This window comes from Petromyzon marinus, chromosome 63, assembly GCF_048934315.1.
Source record: "Petromyzon marinus isolate PM22_M1 ecotype Great Lakes invasive population chromosome 63, UKy_Petmar_22M1.pri1.0, whole genome shotgun sequence".
Taxonomy (NCBI): Eukaryota; Metazoa; Chordata; class Hyperoartia; order Petromyzontiformes; family Petromyzontidae; genus Petromyzon; species Petromyzon marinus.
In genome coordinates this window covers 8757832-8773843 of record NC_133729.1, presented here as the reverse complement: position 1 = coordinate 8773843, position 16012 = coordinate 8757832, and the positions used below count along the sequence as shown (strand labels likewise).

Sequence of the window (16012 nt, the reverse complement as noted above, 5' to 3'; positions counted from 1 at the left end):
GGTGTATGGATGGGGGAGAAGTCTAAATGTGGAGAGTTAAAACCAGGTGTATGGATGGGAGAGAAGTCTAAATGTGGAGAGATTAAACCAGGTGTATGGATGGGAGAGAAGTCTAAATGTGGTGAGATAAAACCAGGTGTATGGATGGGGGAGAAGTCTCAATGTGGAGAGATAAAACCTAGGTTTATGGATGGGGGAGAAGTATAAATGTGGTGAGTTAAAACCTGGTGTATGGATGGGGGAGAAGTCTAAATGTGGAGAGATAAAACCAGGTTTATGGATGGGGGAGAAGTATAAATGTGGTGAGTTAAAACCTGGTGTATGGATGGGGGAGAAGTCTAAATGTGGAGAGATAAAACCAGGTTTATGGATGGGGGAGAAGTCTAAATGTGGAGAGATAAAACCAGGTGTATGGATGGGGGAGAAGTCTAAATGTGGAGAGTTAAAACCAGGTGTATGGATGGGGGAGAAGTCTAAATGTGGTGAGTTAAAACCAGGTTTATGGATGGGGGAGAAGTATAAATGTGGTGAGTTAAAACCTGGTGTATGGATGGGGGAGAAGTCTAAATGTGGTGAGATAAAACCAGGTGTATGGATGGGGGAGAAGTCTAAATGTGGAGAGATAAAACCAGGTGTATGGATGGGGGAGAAGTCTAAATATGGAGAGATAAAACCAGGTGTATGGATGGAGAGAAGTCTAAATGTGGAGAGTTTAAAACCAGGTGTATGGATGGGAGAGAAGTCTAAATGTGGTGAGATAAAACCAGGTGTATGGGGATGGGAGAGAAGTCTAAATGTGGTGAGATAAAACCAGGTGTATGGATGGGGGAGAAGTCTAAATTGTGGTGAGTTAAAAACCAGGTGTATGGATGGGGGAGAAGTCTAAATGTGGTGAGATAAAAACCAGGTTTATGGATGGGGGAGAAGTCTAAATGTGGTGAGTTAAAACCAGGTGTATGGATGGGGGAAAAGTCTAAATGTGGAGAGATAAAACCAGGTTTATGGATGGGGGAGAAGTATAAATGTGGTGAGTTAAAACCTGGTGTATGGATGGGGGAGAAGTCTAAATGTGGAGAGATAAAACCAGGTTTATGTATGGGGGAGAAGTCTAAATGTGGTGAGTTAAACCCAGGTCTATGGATGGGGGGGAAGTCCTAAATGGGGAGAGATAAAACCAGGTTTATGGATGGGGGAGAAGTCTAAATGTGGAGAGATAAACCAGGTGTATGGATGGGGGAGAAGTCTAAATGTGGAGAGTTAAAACCAGGTGTATGGATGGGGGAGAAGTCTAAATGTGGTGAGTTAAAACCAGGTGTATGGATGGGGGAGAAGTCTAAATGTGGTGAGATAAAACCAGGTGTATGGATGGGGGAGAAGTCTAAATGTGGAGAGATAAAACCAGTGTATGGATGGGGGAGAAGTCTAAATGTGGAGAGATAAAACCAGGTGTATGGATGGGAGAGAAGTCTAAATGTGGAGAGATAAAACCAGGTGTTATGGATGGGAGAGAAGTCTAAATGTGGTGAGATAAAACCAGGTGTATGGGGATGGGAGAGAAGTCTAAATGTGGTGAGATAAAACCAGGTGTATGGATGGGGGAGAAGTCTAAATGTGGTGAGTTAAAACCAGGTGTATGGATGGGGGAGAGTCTAAATGTGGTGAGATAAAACCAGCTGTATGGATGGGGGAGAAGTCCAGGAATGGTTCCGGATGTCAGTTAGCCGTGGCCAGGGATCGAACTCGGGTTGACGGGGTTCGCAGTGCGGTGCGACCTGGCTATCACAAATGCGACGCAGACGAACGCAGAGACACAAGAACAACAACAACAAAAACAGCAGCAGCAGTAGCCGCGCTGTCGTTCGCCGCTAAGTGGCGGTGATGTTAGCGCAGCAGTTGTGCCAGGCTAGGTGCACTCTGAAGCCATGTAAAGTGTGGAAGGCTCACTGCTTGACAGGAGGTCAAGGGGCAGACGCAGGTCTTATGGGTTAGGTCACGGACAGACAGCATTTGACAGACCAGAAAAATGCAAACCCAGCCAATGTCTATCATCATCAGCAGCCAATGTCCATCATCATTACCATCATCGCACCTCCGATTGCCACGGTTGGCTGCATACGGCGCGAAAGAAAGTTCAACGCGCGTACGTGCATCCATCATCATCATCACGCAGGGCAAAGCAAAGGGGCAGGCAGGCAGACAAGGAGGCAAGACGAGCGGCGGGCGAGACCGAGACGGGACGGGGCTGCCTTGCAAAGGTCGCCGACCTGTGCGTGGCGAGGGGCCACCACGGCCCTGACAGGCGCAGAGAGGCGCCACTCCTGGAAAGCCTTCCAGAGATGTGCGGGGGAACGGTAAAACTGGAGTGACAGATTGACGATGGGGTGGAGTGGAGTGGGTGGGGTGGGGTGGGTGGGGTGGGTGGAGGGTGGGTGGGTGGGGTGGGTGGGGTGGGTGGGGTGGTTTTGGTGGGTGAGGTGGGTGGGGTGGGTGAGGTGGGTGGGGTGGGTTGGGGTGGGTGAGGGTGGGTGGGGTGGATGGGGTGGGTGAGGTGGGTGAGGTGGGTGGGGTGGGTGGAGGTGGGTGGGGTGGGTGGGGGGGTGAGGTGGGGTGGGGTGGGTGGGGTGGAGTGAGGTGGGTGGGGTGGTGGGTGGGTGGGTGGAGTGGGGGGGTGGAGTGGGGGGGTGGAGTGGGGGGGTGGGTGGGGGGTGGAGTGGGGGGGTGGAGTGGGGGGGGGGGTGGAGTGGGGGGGGTTGAGCCACGTGCTTGGTGGCTGGAACAATGAATCTGCGTTGCAGAAAAAGTCCACGGTCAGACGAGCTGGAACCCGCAGGGCAATGAAAGAAAATGGGGGGGGGGGGCAGGCGAGGAGGTGGGTGTTAGGTCGGACAAAGAGTGAGAGTGGGGTGGGTGTAGCTGTGGGTGGGGGGGTGTAGCTGTGGTGGGGGGGTGTAGATGTGGTGGGGGGGTGTAGCTGTGGTGGGGGGGTGTAGATGTGGTGGGTGTAGATGTGTGGTGGGGGGGTGTAGATGTGTGGTGGGGGGGTGTAGATGTGGTGGGGGGGTGTAGCTGTGGTGGGGGGGTGTAGCTGTGGTGGGGGGGTGTAGATGTGCGGTAGGTGGGGTGTAGATGTGGTGGGGGGGTGTAGCTGTGGGTGGGGGGTGTAGATGTGGTGGGGGGGGTGTAGCTGTGGTGGGGGGGTGTAGATGTGGTGGGGGGGTGTAGATGTGTGGTGGGGGGGTGTAGCTGTGGTGGGGGGGTGTAGATGTGGTGGGGGGTGTAGCTGTGGTGGGGGGGTGTAGATGTGGTGGGTGGGGTGTAGCTGTGGTGGGGGGGTGTAGCTGTGGTGGGGGGGTGTAGCTGTGGTGGGGGGGTGTAGCTGTGGTGGGGGGGTGTAGCTGTGGTGGGGGGGTGTAGCTGTGGTGGGTGGGGTGTAGCTGTGGTGGGGGGGTGTAGATGTGGTGGGGGGGTGTAGCTGTGGTGGGGGGTGTAGCTGTGGTGGGGGGGTGTAGCTGTGGTGGGGGGGTGTAGCTGTGGTGGGGGGGTGTAGCTGTGGTGGGGGGGTGTAGCTGTGGTGGGGGTGTAGCTGTGGTGGGGGGGTGTAGATGTGGTGGGGGGGTGTAGCTGTGGTGGGGGGGTGTAGCTGTGGGTGGGGGGGTGTAGCTGTGGTGGGGGGTGTAGATGTGGTGGGGGGGTGTAGCTGTGGTGGGGGGGTGTAGATGTGGTGGGTGTAGATGTGTGGTGGGGGGGTGTAGATGTGTGGTGGAGGGGTGTAGATGTGGTGGGGGGGTGTAGCTGTGGTGGGGGGGTGTAGCTGTGGTGGGGGGGTGTAGATGTGCGGTAGGTGGGGTGTAGATGTGGTGGGGGGGGGTGTAGCTGTGGTGGGGGGGTGTAGATGTGGTGGGGGGGGTGTAGCTGTGGTGGGGGGGTGTAGATGTGGTGGGGGGGTGTAGATGTGGTGGGGGGGTGTAGCTGTGGTGGGGGGGTGTAGATGTGGGGGGGGGGGTGTAGCTGTGGTGGGGGGGTGTAGATGTGGTGGGTGGGGTGTAGCTGTGGTGGGGGGTGTAGCTGTGGTGGGGGGGTGTAGCTGTGGTGGGGGGGTGTAGCTGTGGTGGGGGGTGTAGCTGTGGTGGGTGGGGTGTAGCTGTGGTGGGGGGGGTGTAGATGTGGTGGGGGGGTGTAGCTGTGGTGGGGGGTGTAGCTGTGGTGGGGGGGTGTAGCTGTGGTGGGGGGGTGTAGCTGTGGTGGGGGGGTGTAGCTGTGGTGGGGGGGGTGTAGCTGTGGTGGGGGGGGTGTAGCTGTGGTGGGGGGGTGTAGCTGTGGTGGGGGGGTGTAGCTGTGGTGGGGGGTGTAGCTGTGGTGGGGGGGTGTAGCTGTGGTGGGGGGGTGTAGCTGTGGTGGGGGGGTGTAGCTGTGGTGGGGGGTGTGTAGCTGTGGTGGGGGGGTGTAGCTGTGGTGGGGGGGTGTAGCTGTGGTGGGGGGGTGTAGCTGTGGTGGGGGGGTGTAGCTGTGGTGGGGGGGTGTAGCTGTGGTGGGGGGGTGTAGCTGTGGTGGGGGGGTGTAGCTGTGGTGGGGGGGTGTTAGCTGTGGTGGGGGGGTGTAGCTGTGGTGGGGGGGTGTAGCTGTGGTGGGGGGGTGTAGCTGTGGTGGGGGGGTGTAGCTGTGGTGGGGGGGTGTAGCTGTGGTGGCACGTGAGCGATGCGGTGAAGCCGGGAGAGGAATGTCGCGGCGACGTCGCGCGCGGTGCCGGCTCCTCGACCCCCCCCACTACACCCCACCACCAGAGAGAGAGGGGGGGCGAGAGAGGGGGGGCGAGAGAGGGGGGGCGAGAGAGAGGGGGGCGAGAGAGGGGGGCGAGAGAGAGGGGGGCGAGAGAGGGGGGACGAGAGAGAGAGAGGGGGGGGGCTCGCCCCAATCCTCGCGCGCGCACGCGAGGTCGGCGCGTCACCGACTCGTCACGAACTGAGCAGAGACACGTGCCACTTGTAAACGCGCCGCGTTTCATGTGTGTATGTGTGCGTGTGTATGTGTGTGTACGTGTGCGTATGTGTGTGTACGTGTGTCTACGTGTGCGTGTGTATGTGTGTGTACGTGTGCGTGTGTATGTGTGTGTACGTGTGTATGTGTGTGTACGTGTGCGTGTGTATGTGTGTGCGTGTGTATGTGTGTGCGTGTGTATGTGTGTGTACGTGTGCGTGTGTATGTGTGTGTACGTGTGCGTGTGTATGTGTTGTACGTGTGCGTGTGTATGTGTGTGTGTGCGTGTGTATGTGTGTGTGTGCGTGTGTATGTTGGGGAGCGATAGTGTAGCGGTTAGCGCTACGCTGCGCTATGAACCTGGCGACCCGGGTTCGATTCCCGCTCACGGCCAACACCAGTGACGATTATCTGAACCGGTCCCGGGCCTCCCCTAGGTCGACTGAGCCTCAAATGAGTACCTGGTGCGGTGTGTAAACATTGCCACTAGGGAGACAAAGGCGGTCGGGCGTGGTGCTTGCCACCCACCCCTTCGTGTACCATTCCGCCTTCATAGGTGCTCGCTAACAGCACTTGCCCCTACAGTCTGTTAAGGCTATATGGGGGATCTTTTATCTTTGTGTGTGTGCGTGTGTATGTGTTTCATGTGTTTTATGTGTATGTGTGTGTATGTGTTTCATGTGTGTATGTGTGTATGTGTTTCATGTGTTATATGTGTGTATGTGTGTGTATGTGTGTATGTGTTTCATGTGTGTGTATGTGTATATGTGGCCCCTCGGGATAGAGTCATCTTGTTGGGTGATTTCAATGCCTGAGTGGGTCATGATGCTGGCACCTGGTCTGGAGTGATTGGAGGGCATGGGCCAGATCAGCTCAATAACAACGGTTAGGAGGCTGCTAGATTTTTGTGCAACCCCATGGGCTTGTAATTACCAACACGCTGTTCCGGTATCGGCGCATCCACACATCATGGATGCATGCCGGGTCCAAGCAAGAACATCTGCTGGACTACATAGTGACGGACCAGCGGATGCGAGCCCATGTCCTTGACACCAGGACCTACCGTGGAGCTGATATGCCCTCTGACCATCGACTTGTCATCTGTAAGATGCGCCTGAGATTCTTCCGCTCCGGTGGTGGGTATACACCCAGGACCCCATTCCAACCTAAAGTGGCCTAGTCTCAGTTAGCTGATGAAAGTTGCAAGCGAGAATTCCATCATCGCCTGCGGCTGGGGTTGGCATCGTCCCCCACTCCTCCGCATGACGAGGGTAATGGGCGAGGTTTAGGACTGTCACTCATGCAGTTGCATTGGCTGCTTTGGGTACGCGGTCCAGATCTCCCAGAGACCCTGGCTGACAGAGGAGGTGTTCAGGGATAGTTGAGAAAAAGCGACCAGGCCCACTGTCATCGGCGACAGAATCCCACGTTAGAGAATGAGGAGGCTTACAGCAGCCTTCGCTCGGAGGTTCGGAGAGCCGTGAGGTGTTGCAAGGATGGGTGGTGGTCGCGGGTTGCTGAGGAAATGGAGTCTGCCTCCGTGGCCCGCGATCATAAATCTCCTATTTAACTCCATCAAAAAGAACCTGCAGCGCCCACACCCTATTACCATCATTTGGGGAAAAAACGGTGATCCCAATCTCCGACCCCCAGAACAGGTTTGCAGATTTGCTGAGCATTTCTGTGAGGTCCTGGGGGAGGGAAAATCCCTCAGCCAGGAAACATACGTGGCACAAACGTGAGGATGATGACCCTGCTGAGGCTGCGGTGCCTCAAATATTGGAAGAAGTCACCCCCTGTGAGTGGCTGGCTGAGGTGCTATCTGTTGAGGAAGTACTGAAAGGCGATCCGGAGTCTGAGACCAGGAAAGGCCAGCGAGCAGAGATGATCTCCCAAGCGAAATGCTGAGGGAGGGTGGCGTTTGTGCACAGACTGCCCTATATGACATCATAACAACAGTCTGGACCACTGGACGGGTTCCGCAGGATTGGAAGGATGCCCTGGTGGTCCCCCCTAAGAAGGGGGGACCGCACAGACTATAACAACTACAGGGGCATCTCACTCCTCAGTATGACGGGGAAGGTCCTGGCAAGGATTATTCAACATCGCCTTGCCAGGCACGCGAGGAGGCTTGCGGAGCCCCAATGCGGTTTCAGGAAAGGGCGGTCCTGCACAGATGCCATATTTTCTGTCCGTCTGCTACAGCAGAGGTGTAGGGAATTCCAGCAGACCTACATCTCTGCTTCATTGACCTGGTCAGGCCTATGATACCATCAGTAGGCCTGGGCTCTGGGTTGTTCTTCGTGCTTTTGGAGTACCTGACCCTCTGCTCACGATCATTAAGGACCTTCATGATGGTGAGCGGGCCCGGGTAAAACTACGTGGCCGGGAGTCAGAGCCATTCCCTGTACACCTTGGGATGCGAAAGGGATGTCCTCTGGCTCCCACATTATTTAACATCTATTTTGACCACGTAGTTCGTGAAGCCTTCAATAGCTGTACCGGGGGAATCTCCATATGGTACAGATATAATGGAGGCTGATCGATGCCCGGGTGTGGTCAAGGGATGGCTCCCTATTGCTCAACCACGTTATTGTATGCCAATGATTTTGGTAATAGCTGCTCATTCAGAGGAGTTGGAGACGCTGCTGCTGAGACTGGGAGCGTGCTACTAAGAGATGGGGCCTTACCATCAGCCCCACCAAAACTAAGCACCTGCTGGGTATTTTGTACCATCGGTCACTCCACCCCCACAACTCCCAATCGGTGATGGGGCAGTTATGGATAGAGTGGAGAGTTTCCCATACCCGGGCAGTGTGCTTATGACCGGCTCTAGTTTAACAGCAGAGGTCTCACTCCGAATCAGTCGAGCGGCAATATCTTTTCATTGGTTGCGTAACGCTGTGTGGAAGCTACCTGGTCTGTCGCTTCGCACTAAGCTTCAGTCTTCTCGGCCACGGTCATTCCCTCGCTTCTCTACGCTTGCGAAACGTGGACCCCCTAATGGAACATCTTCGCCGGTTAGAAACATTTAGGCTGGCCTGCCTACAATCCATCCTGGGTTTAACCAGACTAGATTGTCTGAGGAGCTCACAAATCCTTGAAAGATCTGGGCACGGTCCCATCGGTGAGCTCCTCCGGCAGGCAAGGCTGCGTTAGCTGGGTCATGTAGCCAGCATGCCCAGCCACCGCACGCCGAAAACAGCTTTTGTTCGGCCGGATCGAGGGGGCTAAACGGGCGCAGCACTTGCTAGAGAAGAGATGGAGTGACGTGGTACAGGAGGACGTGGAGCTGAGTGGGACTTGCCGATGACTGGTACCAGCGGTGTCAAGATCGGCCTCTTTGCAGTTGGAGGCAGTCGCCCTCCAACAACAACGGAGGGCGGAGGAGCGACGCTCACAACAACGAGCGGAGCGCCGGGTGGCTAGGGCACAGCAGGTTGGCACAGTGGTGCATCAGCCAGTCATCTCAGTCAGTTCGACCCGTGGCACCTGGGTCTGCCCCGTGACCTCCTGCCAGCGGGCGTTCGACACTCCACGTGGCCTCAATGTGCACATGGCCTGGCACAAGCGTCGTGGTGACGTCACCGCCACTTAGTGGCGATGGCGGTTGTTGTTGTATGTGTATGTGTGTATGTTTGTGTATGTGTGTGTATGTTTGTATGTGTGCATGTGTGTGTATGTGTGTGTATGTGTGTATGTGTGTGTCTATTTGTTTCATGTGTTTTTATGTGTGTTTTATGTGTGTATGTGTGTGTATGTGTGTGTATGTGTGTGTATGTGTGTGTATGTGTGTGTATGTGTGTGTATGTATGTGTGGGAGGGGAGCGGTAGCGTTTTTATTTTCGTGCCGTTCCCCGTCTCTCGCTCGGCCGTAGTGGAGGAGGTGGTGGGGTTTTGGTGAGGGGGGGGTTTGTAAATGGGAACGCGCCTCAGTCCGCTGGGCTGGGGGCGGCTCGGGGGATGGAGGGGGGGCTCGGGGGGGCTGGGGGGGGAGTGCTCGGCCCGCCGTGGCAGCACGCGCGGGTCCGAGCGGCGGAGGGCTCGAGACGCAGCTGCGAGCGTCGGGGGCTGTCGGCGCGTCGTCCATCATCCGTGGCGCATTTTTGGCGATAATTTGTGTTTTTCCACGCTTGCCTGGTTGGTGTCCGCACGCGGAGGAAGGCGCTCCCCCCTCTTCTGCTGACCTTGCCGAGAGAACACCAAGCGAGCCCGGACGGCAACAAACGCCGCCACCGCCGCCGTCGTCGGCAAGACGAAGATTTGCTCACCGTGTGGGGGCGAGTGCTGCTCCCGTGAGCGAGGGGCACCCAGTACCACGCCCGCCCGCCTTTGTCTCCCAATTGGCGACGTTCACACACCACGCCTGGGTGGCAGTGCTTCGTTTGAGGCCGAGTCGACCCAGAGGAGGCCCGGGTCCAGGTTGTCGGTGGCCCGTGTGCCGGAGGGGAACTCGGCCCTCTGCCACCACAGCCACCAAAAGCGAGCGCTCCCGTCGACGCACCACCCGGACCCCGTCGCCAAACTCCTCCACGCTCGCAGTGCCTCCCCCGCGCGCTCGAGCTGCCGCAGAGGGAATCGTGAACTGGAACAAACGCCTCTGGAGTATTTGGCCGCTGCTATGAATTTCCATGTCATGGCGACGACGATGATGATGATGACGATGATGATGACGATGATGATGATAACCAGCGCTTCGTTGAGCTGCTATCATTTGGGATAGCCAGGTCGCTTCTGAAAGGAGAGCTTCGTAGCTTAGCAGGTGGGCCTAACCTGGTCAAATAGGCCTAACCTGGTCAAATAGGCCTTACCTGGTCAAATAGGCCTTACCTGGTCAAATAGGCCTTACCTGGTCAAATAGGCCTTCCCTGGGCAAGTAAAACATTGTTTAGAGGTCGACCGCTCGCCGCGCGGACAGACCAGCATGGTGCACGAGGGGATGTCGGTGCACGGGACCACACACGGCCGCCTTTGTCTCCCGCGTGACGATTCTCACACTTCACAATGCAGTACGGTACTCATTGAGGCCGAGCCAACCTAGGGGAGGCCCAGAACCGGTTCCAGTTGATCCTCACCGGTCCAACACCCACCGGCACACGGTGGGGTGTTGTGGAGTGGATGCGCGGACACCACTCCGCACACTGTGGGTGACGGTGACGCTGCTGCTGGTGGTTAGGGCGCTGGTGGTTAGGGTGCTGGTGGTTAGGGTGGCGGTGAGGGTTGGTTAGGGTGGCGGTGAGGGTGGCGGTGAGGGTGGCGGTGAAGGTGAAGGTTGAGTGTACTTGTGTGTGCGTCGAACCTCTTCTCGCACCGTACGTAGCCAACCTCACGAATCGAAGGTGCCAGGGGAAGGACAACAAACTAAAGACAAAAAGCAGTTTTTAAAGAAACGACACTTTTATATATTTACGCACTCTAACCCAAAATAAACCTGGATTATGGATTAAAGAAACGAGTTCGTCGATCTAGACGATGATTTACAAGTGCACAGCTCCAGTGGCTTCCTAATATCGGAAGGAAGAGCGTTCCAGACGGCCGCGGAAGCGCGTCCGGAAGCGGCGCGGCGGCTCCTCTGGGTTCCGGTGAGAGCGCGTGACGGTGGTCGAGTGGCCGCCGTCTTCATCCGACTGCTGAGCCAGAAGCCGCCGCTGCCGCCGCTGCCATCGCCGCCGCCGCCGCGAGGATGAATGGGAGTTGGCGTGATGGTGGTTTATGCTCCGTGACGAGATCAGCGCGGTGTTGTGGTTCATTGCTTGGAGAGGGTGACGTCCGATCAGGTCACAGGCAGCGGTGGAAAATCCACGTTTCTATGGCAAGAGCGAGGCCATCCAAAGAACAACAGCTGTTGACTTCTCCACACAAAGTGGCACAGCATTAATTTTGATGACTCCCAGGGGAGGGGATGATGATGGGTTAACCCCCCTCCCTACACTGCACCCCCCCCCCCCCCCCCAACCCCCAACCAGGAGTTGAAACTCGCAACCTTGCGACCGCGGGCCGATGGTCGAGACTAACAAAGGAACGGCAGCCGAGGCAATGCAACCGCGTCCCCGAGGGCTACGTGGGGGCGGACCGTCACATCATAGGATCGGCGAGACTTGGCAGTGGCGGCTTGGCGAGGCGTTCATCCAGCAGTGGATCGACCATGGCTGACGACGGCCGTGGCGGCGGCGGCGGCGGCGGACAGGCGGGCCGAGCGCCGCCAGGATGGACCCGGGGGTCACCGACAGGTAAAGTTGGCGGGTGACGGGCGGCATCCGTGCCGTCGTCACGGCAACGCGCTCCCTCCGTCTCCCTCTCGCCACGAGCGCCGAAGCCGGCGCGGCGCTCCGCCGGTCGTTTGTCGTTGTCGTTGTTGTTGACAATGCTGGTGTTGTCGTTGTTGTTGTTGTTGTTGACAATGCTGGTGTCGCTGTTGTCGTTGTTGTTGACAATGCTGGTGTCGTTGTCGTTGTTGTTGTCGTTGTTGTTGACAATGCTGGTGTTGTCGTTGTTGTTGTCGTTTGACAATGCTGGTGTCGTGTTGTCGTTGTTGTTGACAATGCTGGTGTCGCTGTTGTCGTTGTTGTTGACAATGCTGGTGTTGTCGTTGTTGTTGTCGTTGACAATGCTGGTGTCGTGTTGTCGTTGTTGTTGACAATGCTGGTGTCGCTGTTGTCGTTGTTGTTGACAATGCTGGTGTCGTTGTTGTTGTTGTTGACAATGCTGGTGTCGTTGTCGTTGTTGTTGTTGACAATGCTGGTGTTGTCGTTGTTGTCGTTGTTGTTGACAATGCTGGTGTCGTTGTCGTTGTTGTTGTTGACAATGCTGGTGTCGTTGTTGTTGTTGACAATGCTGGTGTCGTTGTTGTTGTTGACAATGCTGGTGTCGTTGTCGTTGTTGTTGTTGACAATGCTGGTGTCTGTGTCGTTGTTGTTGTTGACAATGCTGGTGTTGTCACGCCCACGGTCGGCGCCCGGGGCAGCGACTCGACACGTCCGTCGATAACGCTTTGGCCCCCCCCCCCCCCCCCCCCCCCCCAGAAAATGTAAACAAATCTCTACATCCATTTATCTCTCCATCAGTGGGTGCCGCTCAAACATCGCCGTTTGTAGCGTTGAAGGTCACCCACGCGTCGTCCTGGCCGCTCACTGAAGCCCACTGAGCGTTCAATGGCAAAATCGCCCGATCCAGCGCTGGGTACTCGGCGGAGTTGAGAGGCGCGTGAACGGTGACCACGCACAGAGACACGGCGTGAGAGGGAGAGGTGGGTGAGTGGGTGAGCGAGTTGGTGAATGAGTGGGTAGGTGAGTAGGTGAATGAGTAGGTAGGTGAGTAGGTAGGCGAGCGAGGTGGGTGAGTGGGTGAGCGAGTTGGTGAATAAGTGGGTAGGTGAGTAGGTAGGCGAGTGAGGTGGGTGAGTGGGTGAGCGAGTTGGTGAATGAGTGGTGGGAGTAGGTAGGCGAGTGAGGTGGGTGAGTGAGTTGGTGAATGAGTGGGTAGGTGAGTAGGTGAAAGAGTGCGTAGGTGAGTAGGTGAATGAGTGGGTAGGTGAGTAGGTGAATGAGTAGGTAGGTGAGTAGGTAGGAAAGTGAGGTGGGTGAGTGGGTGAGCAAGTTGGTGAATGAACTGGGTAGGTGAGTAGGTAGGCGAGTGAGGTGGGTGAGTGGGTGAGCAAGTTGGTGAATGAGTGGGTATGGTGAGTAGGTAGGCGAGTGAGGTGGGTGAGTGGGTGAGCTAGTCGGTGAATGAGTGGGTAGGTGAGTAGGTAGGCAGTGCGAGGTGGGTGGTGGGTGAGCGAGTTGGTGAATAAGTGGGTAGGTGAGTAGGTAGGCGAGTGAGGTGGGTGAGTGGGTGAGCAAGTGGTGAATGAGTGAGTAGGTGAGTAGGTAGGCGAGTGAGGTGGTTTGAGTGGGGTGAGCTAGTCGGTGAATGAGTGGGTAGGTGAGTAGGTAGGCGAGCGAAGGTGGGTGAGTGGGTGAGTGAGTTGGTGAATGAGTGGGTAGGTGAGTAGGGTGAAAGAGTGCGTAGGTGAGTAGGTGAATGAGTGGGTAGGTGAGTAGGTGAATGAGTAGGTAGGTGTGTAGGTAGGAAAGTGAGGTGGGTGAGTGGGTGAGCGAGTTGGTGAATGAGTGGGTAGGTGAGTAGGTAGGCGAGTGAGGTGGGTGAGTGGGTGAGCAAGTTGGTGAATGAGTGGGTAGGTGAGTAGGTAGGCGAGTGAGGTGGGTGAGTGGGTGAGCTAGTCGGTGAATGAGTGGGTAGGTGAGTAGGTAGGCGAGCGAGGTGGGTGAGTGGGTGAGCGAGTTGGTGAATAAGTGGGTAGGTGAGTAGGTAGGCGAGTGAGGTGGGTGAGTGGGTGAGCAAGTTGGTGAATGAGTGAGTAGTGTGAGTAGGTAGGCGAGTGAGGTGGTTGAGTGGGTGAGCTAGTCGGTGAATGAGTGGGTAGGTGAGTAGGTAGGCGAGCGAGGTGGGTGAGTGGGTGAGTGAGTTGGTGAATGAGTGGGTAGGTGAGTAGGTGAAAGAGTGGGTAGGTGAGTAGGTGAATGAGTGGGTAGGTGAGTAGGTGAATGAGTAGGTAGGTGAGTAGGTAGGAAAGTGAGGTGGGTGAGTGGGTGAGCGAGTTTGGTGAATGAGTGGGTAGGTGAGTAGGTAGGCGAGTGAGGTGGGTGAGTGGGTGAGCAAGTTGGTGAATGAGTGGGTAGGTGAGTAGGTAGGCGAGTGAGGTGGGTGAGTGGGTGAGCTAGTCGGTGAATGAGTGGGTAGGTGAGTAGGTAGGCGAGCGAGGTGGGTGAGTGGGTGAGCGAGTTGGTGAATAAGTGGGTAGGTGAGTAGGTAGGCGAGTGAGGTGGGTGAGTGGGTGAGCAAGTTGGTGAATGAGTGAGTAGGTGAGTAGGTAGGCGAGTGAGGTGGTTGAGTGGGTGAGCTAGTCGTGAATGAGTGGGTAGGTGAGTAGGTAGGCGAGCGAGGTGGGTGAGTGGGTGAGCGAGTTGGTGAATGAGTGGGTAGGTGAGTGGGTAGGTGAGTGGATAGATGAGTAGTAGGCGAGCGAGGTGGGTGAATGGGTGAGCGAGTCGATGAATGAGTGGGTAGGTGAGTGGGTAGGCGAGCGAGGTGGGTGAGTGGGTGAGCGAGTTGATGAATGAGTGGGTTAGGTGAGTGGGTAGGTGAGTGGGTGAGCGAGTTGGTGAATGAGTGGGTAGGTGAGTAGGTAGGCGAGCAAAGTGGGTGAGTGGGTAGGTAAGTGGTTAGGTGAGTGGGTAGGTCAGTGGGTAGGTGAGTGGTTAGGTGAGTGGATAGGTGAGTGTTAGGTGAGTGGATAGGTGAGTGGGTGGGTGAGTGGTTAGGTGAGTGGGTAGGTGAGTGGTTAGGTGAGTGGATAGGTGAGTGGTTAGGTGAGTAGGTAGGTGAGTAGGTGGAGTGAAGCGGGAGAGCAGGAGGAGGAAGGGATACTGAGTGATTCGTTGCGTGAGAGAGGTAGGGAAACTAAAAACTATTTTTTATTTTACCAAGTAAGGCCCCACTGTGCAGTGTGGCTCTTTTTCAGAAGTGACCTGGCCACAACTGAGAGCTCAACCAAACGGCTTCTCATCATGAAGTGGAAGTGTACAGCAGTAGGCCAAAGTCTAAACACGTGACGTTGATTCTAAATGTGGGGGCAAAAACCGAAGGACCCGGAGAAAAATCCACACGAACACGGGGAGAGAGACACGCAGACTCCTATATACCAGCAGCAGCAGCAGGCGTCAGGGTCGGGATCGAACCCACGACCTCCTGTAACCCAGGCGAGGTAGTTAACATCTCCGAGCCACCATGATGATGATGAGAGAGACACGCAGACTCCAAATATACAGCAGCAGGTGTCAGGGTCGGGATCGAACCCACGACCTCCTGCGCACCAGGCGAGGTAGTCAACATCTCCTAGCCACCGTGGCACTAAGTAGGCGAGTGAGTTGGTGAGGAGTTAGGTACAAACGCTCATTGTCTGAAAACATCCGGACATATATAGCACTGCAGAGCTCGGACGATGTATGTTGAACTTCTTTTGCACCGTACGTAGCCAACCATGCTAATCGGAGGTGCGGGGGGAAGGCAACAACACGAAACACAAAACGCAGTTCTCAAGAAATTCGTTTTCAATCCACAGGCGCTGGTACTTAGGAGCTCCGCCAGGACTCGGCATGGGGGAGGTGGCGGCCCTCATCCAGCAGTGACTGACGGGACGGCTCAGCGCGCACGCTCCGTGATCCCCGCGGTGGCTAGGAGACGTGAGATACCGCGCCTGGCACGCGGGAGGTCCGCGGAGTCGATCCCGACCCTGACTCCTGCTGCTGCTGCTGTATATTTGGAGTTTGCGTCTCTCTCTCTCTCTCTCCACGTGGTCACTTGGATTTTTATCCAAGTCCTCCAGTTTTTCCCTGCACAGAATCAACGTCACACATTTCGAGGATTTGGACGCTGTCAATTTCCACATGATGATGATGATGAGTCACTTCGTTGAGCTATCGCCAGGTCGCCTCTGAAAAAGAGTTACTGTACACAGCTCAGTGGACCTTACCTGGCAACAACATAAAAACTGCCTCGTTGATAAATCGCCGCGTGGCAGGTTTTGTACAATCGGCGAGTTTTCCACAACCTCCTCCTCCTCCTCGCCGCCCTCCTCCTCCCAGGAGGTTTCCGCTCGGGTTGCCGGGTCGGCGGAGCTGGTCGTCAAGGGAGACGCAGAGAGGGCGACACCTCGCTGATCACCGCCGACCCCCCCCCCCCAGAGGTCCCTCCGCCGCAGCGGGCGAATCGCACTCCCGCTCGACAGCGGGCGACATGAGGCTCGCTCGTCCGCCCCCCACCCCCACCGCCACCAATTTACGATCGCTCGGCCGGGCGACGCTAGGCTGAGGGAGCGAGAGGAAGGGATACGGTACACACACACACACACACGCCCCTATCCCCTCGGCTACGGCTCCTCCGTGCGGTTAAGCTAATCCTCACGTGCAATGAACCCCAGCGGTGTTCCCTTAGGGGGAGGTTTTTGTCCACGGCCAACCCGGTCGCGTCCACCCAC

General features: G+C 56.5%; 1 protein-coding gene across 1 annotated transcript in view; it reads right to left on the bottom strand.

Annotated features, from left to right (window-relative positions):
- LOC116955976 (teashirt homolog 3-like) overlaps positions 1 to 16012 on the bottom strand; it is a 117689-nt gene that overhangs the window by 17242 nt on the left and 84435 nt on the right. The gene's annotated exons all lie outside the window — the stretch shown is intronic.